Source organism: Rhipicephalus sanguineus, chromosome 4 (genome assembly GCF_013339695.2).
Source record: "Rhipicephalus sanguineus isolate Rsan-2018 chromosome 4, BIME_Rsan_1.4, whole genome shotgun sequence".
Lineage (NCBI taxonomy): Eukaryota > Metazoa > Arthropoda > Arachnida > Ixodida > Ixodidae > Rhipicephalus > Rhipicephalus sanguineus.
In genome coordinates, this window is record NC_051179.1 from 78,883,808 (window position 1) to 78,891,136 (window position 7,329).

Below are 7,329 nucleotides of genomic sequence, written 5' to 3' on the forward strand. Positions count from 1 at the left end.
TTTTAAGGGCAAGTGACCTAATAAATAACTCTGCTTAGAGTCTGTCAACTCGCACTAATGTGAGGCAGTGACCCCTGGGTGAAATAATCTGCCTACGAGAAACGTCGGTGTAAAATTGGCCGCGTATCTGCGTGCTTCGCTGCAAATGTCGTGTAAAGACGATAGAAGAGGCGCTGTGTGAGATATGGACGCCATCTGGCAATACGTCGGGAAACATGAGTGCTGTGTTGTGTGCTGGTAGTCCCGGCGCAGCAGCAGGCGAAGACCGGCGGTGACCAACGCGACCGGCGGGGACGCCAGCCAGCCCGAAAACGCGGTTTGGCGCGAAGCGCTGAAGCAGAGAAACGTCCGCACTCAACGAGTACTCTCCACACACTCTTTTATTTACACGTCGCCTGGGTAAAACAGGAACGCCAGAGCGGCGCCCACAACCGGCAGCCTGAAGGCCGCCCACAACGCTGCTTTTTCATTTTTTAAATATTTTGTTTCACCTTCTTGGCCTTCTCAAAACTAAAGTTTTTCAACACCAACCCATGGCATTCGTACAGTGCAACAGAACCGAAACCGAAACACAACAATGAGCTCGTGCGAAGGGCACGGAGGAAGGCAAATTTCAGCGCAGTCGCATTTTCAGCTTTGTTGAAACAGCGCTCACTAGACGACGACGAAGTAAAAACCGAAACACAACAATGAGCTCGCGCAGACACGGAGGAAGCCAAGTTTCGGCGCAGTCGCATTTTCAGCGCAGCTTAAGAAACTAGGGTCTCTAAAATTACGTATCTATGTATTTTCTATTAAAGGAACACACCACCTAATACTTACCTAGTGATGTTGCGACTCAGATATGCGTAATGTTTGCTTTTTGATCAACCATGTACACAAGCATGAACCTAGTGAGCCGTTCACGATGGCTGGCCCTTGTGCAAGTGGTTCAACTTTGGCCGAGTGGCTGAATCGAGGGACGTGCCGACAAACAGAAAGACAGACAGAAAGACAGACCAAAATTTCTGCGTTTAAGTTCCCCAAGAAAGACTATCGTCTTTAATAATAAGAATAAGCAGTCAGCTTTTTCTATAACTTACACGATCGCTATTTGTGTGTTGTTCCATGGTCCTGGCTCTGCCGTCACGCAGTTTGATACCTCAAGCCTGAAGAAAGGAACACTTACTGCAAGGAAACAAATACAATGAGACTAATAATAGCCGTACATATGAGTAAGTCTAGTGAAACCAACAGCTGGCGTAAAAGTAAAATATATGTAAGAATATCGGTACATGGGCAAGCGCGGAAAGCACAAAATGAAAAACATTTAACTTTCATTGCAATAAGCATGTTTAGGTTTACTCGAACTTGCAGAACCGACTGACCACTTTATAATTTTACAGTAAAAACGGATCATATGTCGCAGGCAACGACAGCGAATTCGGTTGTACAATTGCCTGCACACTTTTCAAAAGAGGTGAGTGCCAATATTTTCCACATGCAAGTTTTGAAAACCTGCTGGGAGAGTAATACCTTTGTAGTTGTGACGTTGTTGTTAACAAAAAAAAAAAAGACATGCCAGCAGGAGCGCTGAAACACTGAAAGACATTGGCAAATACGATGGAGAGCGCAAAGCTCTTGAGTTGCTGGCAAGGCTTCACATTCACTAGTAGCTCAGCAGACTCAATAATACTTCGTACATATACATGGTATATCATGAAGCGGAATGAGAGCTCATATAGTAAGATGTACCTGCGTTAACCATTGCTTGTAAGTCGCGTTGGTTGCAATCATCAATGTAACATAATCCCAGTCGAGCAAGCGGGTCTTCTGCTGAAACACCATGTTTGGTGAAATAAATGAGCTGTAAGAGAAAGCAGTGATGAAAGTTAAAAACGGGACTTGCGAAGAACGCTACGTGTGCTAAAGGCTGAAATCACTGTATGCATAGCCGGACGCACATAGATGCCGTTCGCAAGCCGGTTTTAGTGTGCCCCACCGCTGGAATTCGTACTCCAGTAACTCCTGCAGCCCCAAGCAGTAAACGAAATAATGCGACTAGCAAACATTTAATTGCCCGCTTCGGACAGTCGAAAGTGCACAGTCTCTGGAATCACTAATTATAGATGACGACGAGCAAGAATGATAACCGGCTATGCTGTGAAGCAAGTTTAGTTCTTATGTGCTGTGTTGGGGGCCATTTAAGGGTGAGGACACTCCACCTCGCAGTATATATATATATATATATATATATATATATATATATATATATATATATATATATATATATATATATATATATATATATATATATATATATATATATATATATATATATATATATAGACGTGTATAACTACAGTACCCTAGGGTGCATGGCGTCCGACATGTAGTTCATCATCGCCTGTACTGCTGTGGCATTCTTAGGGTAGACAAGTAGGTTGCAGTACTGGCCCCGGGACCGCACGGTGCCGTTCGGATCCCGCACAGAGGTCTCGAGGCACTCGTCGAACGCACCCATGTCGACGTGGGAAGCTTCCAAGAAGCCCGTTGGGTATTTTCCTGTGGCGTCGATAACTGCGACACATAATTTTACAGAAAACGTAAGCTGAAGGGGATGGATTGCCTACTGAAGCTCTTCGACGTTCTATTTGTTTTCATTCAAAGCACATGCAAACAACACTTACGAAAGCCTTCAGTTGTGAGCGCACTCAATTCGCACTGCAATATCTATCATTCAGAACCACTCCGAAGGTATCTGTGTTTTATGATTATGGCCGCTTCGTCAAGATGAACTTATGACTTGCCTGATATTATTTTCACCTAATCTTACGGCAAACACACTAAAGATGCGTAACTATTGAATTATGCGGCTCCTACTGAGAGCGTCATTTACTTATACGTTTTTATACACAGTTTATTCTAAATGACCCAATGTTTCTGCTGCTAAGTCTAGGCCAGATCACGAGCTATTCTATTACTGCATAAGATTCCCCACCTCAGCTAAGCCAATAAATAGCACCAGACGCCTTTTTAAATTTTGAATCTAATTTCTGACAATAGTCTCTTTGCACGCATCAGTCACCATGTAGCTATCCACCACCTGTCAGCTAGCACCTCCATTTTTTTCACTATTCCTTTCTTCGCACTCCTATAGAGTGCGAAAATTTGCCTGCTTATGCTGCGAACGCTATCCATCTACCCAGCAGTGCTGGTAACCAGTACAAATCCACAAGGTTATCCTATCTTTGCCGAACCGTGCGGCAATAATAAATAAATAAGTTATACAGCGCATTATTTTCTATTAATTAGAATAACATTAACTAGTCGTGGTGCGACGCCACTGTTACCGCTTAGCTAATACATACCAAGGTATAGCGCGAGTTAAGCATGTCTATGTGGCAATGCTGATGAAAGTTTGTCGTGAAGTTGCTACTACGATTTACCTAAAATAGCAGCATGCATGCATGACTTGTATTAACTGAACAATTCATGAGGAAAACCTGTACTCACGTCTTAGCACCCATGGCTCGAAGCTCTGCAAAGCTCTCATGGTACGCGAGAGGGCCTTGCTGCACTCAGGCCGCACATCGGCAGCCAGGAGCTTGCGTGCCAATGAGCTCGGCACTTTAGAAAGGCCTGCGGTCACCACCTCTCGAAGTACCTGCCCGTAGTCGATTCCCTCCGTTTCGCCGACAGTATGATTCGAGGTTGTAGACGCCACTGAGTCCGATCGATTATGGCCGGGAATGTTCGATGCACTAGGAGCTAGCGTAGCTTGGGCGAATAACGGCAGCAGAAGGCACAATGACACAAATGCCCGCAGTGCGACCCGTGGCCGCATACCACCTGTTCTTGTTGATATTGCTAGCACCATTGTTATTGTCTTTACGAGAACACTAGTGATAAATTCTACGACATATACCTATGTCGCGCTAAGCTGGCCATTTGAAGTTAGAATCGTTGGCTAAAAAATGGCAGGACCTGCTCCTCGCTAAAAGAGATTTAGTGCAAAGATCACGCAAGCCTCTTTTATGCGGTCGTGTCGCGAATGGATACATCTAAAGCGTTAACAAATTCATGACGTCAAATCGTGCAAGAACTAATGCCGCTAATGCCGCGTTGTCGACGAAGATTTTTTTTTAAGTTACTAAATTTAGTTGTGTTGGTAACGGCATTCCTTCTTACTCGCATTACTGGAAGCTGTATATGCCCGTTTATGTTACAAAAGGTCGTTCTCACATATTCACTCGACGAACTATTTTTATGCCTGATACAACGACCGTTAAAATCTGGTAGAACATAAAACTCTATGTAAAGCTGGCCAAGAATTACGGACGCAAGTAAAATACGCTTTTTGAGAAAGAAAACAAACGAACTATGATACGCTGTGGACTCGAGCAAATCGGCACGGCATGAGACCCACTCTGCAACAGAAGCTGCTTCATGCAGTCAGCGTCCACAAGCTGTATAGACGAAGCCGTAACACGTACTGAGAGCCGGTTAAATCCCTAGGACAGCTCGCCTAATCAAGGACCGGCACGACAATTTATTGAGATATATGGAGGGGAACGTTCCGTGCGATTACACTTTCACTCTGCAGTATTTCTAAATCAACCTGTCGGCAAAGGGAAAAGTTATTAGCTTGCCTCTGTTTTTCTACACATATATTTCGCTTTTGATCTCTTGTTGAGCAAGCAACAAAGAAAATACCAAACGATCGCAATTTTTAAGCGTATACTTCAAAATAATAAAAAAAAATTGCGCAACTTGCACTAATGGCGCAATGCTGGAACAAACAGCGGAGCTAGTGTTCACCTTGCTTGACGTTTTTGCTAGTAATGCCAAATTTTTGCTAGAGATGCTACGTTTTTGCTAGTAGTATGAAATATGGCTAAGCTTGGCTATTCTTCTAAGATTTCGGTCGGTTCCCCACACTACGCACGCGTTACGTGGTTCTGGCGGGAACATGTCACCTGACTAGCTGTTACGTGATGCGATTTTAGTCACGTTCCTAGCTGTTACGGGGTTTCTGGCGTGAACATGGCGTGAGCACGTCCACGCTGTACGCGCGCTGCGATTGGCATAGTCGTGTTTAATTAGACGTCATAGTCTTTCTCCAATACGTCTCGTCAACCAATCACCTTTGCCCACTGTGATGTAAAACAACGAATTAGTGACAGGTTCTGTTGCTCTTTGGACTCGCCACGACTCGGTCGCCAGTCGTACGCTCCAAAGAGGAACAGTGGTAGCAGGATAAACGTCAGCGCGCCATCAAGAGCATGCGTACGCGTCGCCGCCGAGCCTCTACCACCGACGACGATCCGGCATTTGAGGTGCAACGACGCTGGAGGCCTGACCGTCGGAGACATTCCCCGGTGCTACTTCGGCATTTTGGCGGGAGTTTATAGACAACCCCTTCAATGTCAGCTGTGCAGTTCTGTCGGACATGTTAGAAAGCAACCCTGATCTTTCACGGTATCTCATTTTAATCAAAATGCAGGCAAACATAAGCACATTAGACTTCCAAAAAGTATACACCTACCAGCTTCTGTTCTCTCTTCACAAGCAGTTGCGAGGGCTCTAAAATTTTGGTTCGTTAATTTCACAGAAGTTATTCGCCGATATCCAGATGATGACTCTTCCAAAGATCGGTCCCCTTCTTGACGTCTGGACTTCTATGGAACCTTCGTCATCAGTTTGCGTGTACCTCGTACTCTAAGGTATGCATTCGGCAGATATCTGCTTGGTTGGGGACAACAAAGACTAAAAGGGGATTGAAAATTTCAACCAAATTTATTTTCTATATAGTCCCGACGTTTCAAAGCCTGGCCGACTTCATCTTCGTCAAAGGTGAGAAGAACGGAGGTAAATCACGCTTACATTATGCTTTCGGCACTTTGACGTACTGTATACGTGTGACCAGCTTCGTAGACACTGTTGCCGCAAGTTTCGACAGCAGATGGGGGGCAGTGTTGCCGTGCAACTGTTATTCCCCGGCATCTCCTGGATCTGCCAGGATTCCAGAAGGAGCCGCCGCTTGTTGTTTCCTTCTCTTTGTTAAAATCCCTTGATATAGGAAAGTAGCGACACTCTCGTCCGCTCGCGCATTTCCTCCTCGTTTCTCCGCGCGCGCCGACGGAGGGCGCTGCGCCCGGCACAATTTTGTTGTCTCAGCTCCCGCAGACGCGCAACTGCACTCACTGAAAGCGCGTGACTTCAGACCAGTTTCGCACTCCATTCAGGACTAGGCAGACACTTCGAAACTGTATCGCGGTACGATACAAGATATTTGCGCCAGAAGAACTTGAGATTTGGATCTACATAATGCAGCAGCAAACGCATTCGCACAAAAGTATTTGCTTACATATTTCTTAAGAACGACCAACTTTGTTTCACTTGAATGAAATGTCTGCTAGTACCTGAAAAGTTTTACATTATTTACTCAAACTACATCAGTTTCATGTATACAAAAATTAGGATTGCTTTGACTGGTTGATTTGACAGCTCTATATAGGCTGTGCTGTCAGTGGTTTTTACCTTGTCACTTTTGTAATTGAATGGAGTCGCTGCTCTGCTTGCCGACCAGCTAGGGAATTGCCATCCAATTACAAGCCTTTAATAAAAATACTCTGCACGATGGCGCAAGAACGGCTGTGCAGTTTTACTTTCTTCGTAAACGTATTGTCTTTTACGCAATGCCGGATCACCAGACTCGCGTAGAACAACAACGCTTGTAGCGACTTTTTTTTAATGAAGCATTCAATATACAAAGAAGACATATCTCTGCAAGGACGTTTAATATTCTATCTACTTGTCAAGCTGGTTTAAAGCGTTCGTTCGCGGCATTTTTTTTAACGGCAGGACTTCTGCAGCCAAGAACGTTTCAGACCTTTTGTGTAGAGGCAAAAGCAGTCGCAGGACAACGCCGCCTCCACTGCATGCCACTTATGACTCCTATTGCCTCGTGATTTGTAACCGTTAAAAAAAAATTAGGATCACCTAGAAAAGTAAAACGAATATATCTACGTAAAATAGAAAGCAGGATCCGTATCAAGAAACCACAGTGAATACTTCTGAAATAAAGGTAAAGGTGGTACCACCCCTACTGAAACGTTCCGTATGCCATTCCAATAATTCCATATGTTTCCATACGGAATCCTTATGTTTTCCGTATGTTTTCTGTAGGACCGCCGTCAAAACCGGACGCACGGTTCTCTTTTTTGTTTACTTGGTGCGGCCAACTTGGGGGGTCACGCCGGTGGGGTGCTTCGAAGTGCCTGTGCATCGCCCCAAAAAGTACTTAAGACTCCGGAGATGGGTGAGCCCATCAGATTCCTTGTGGCG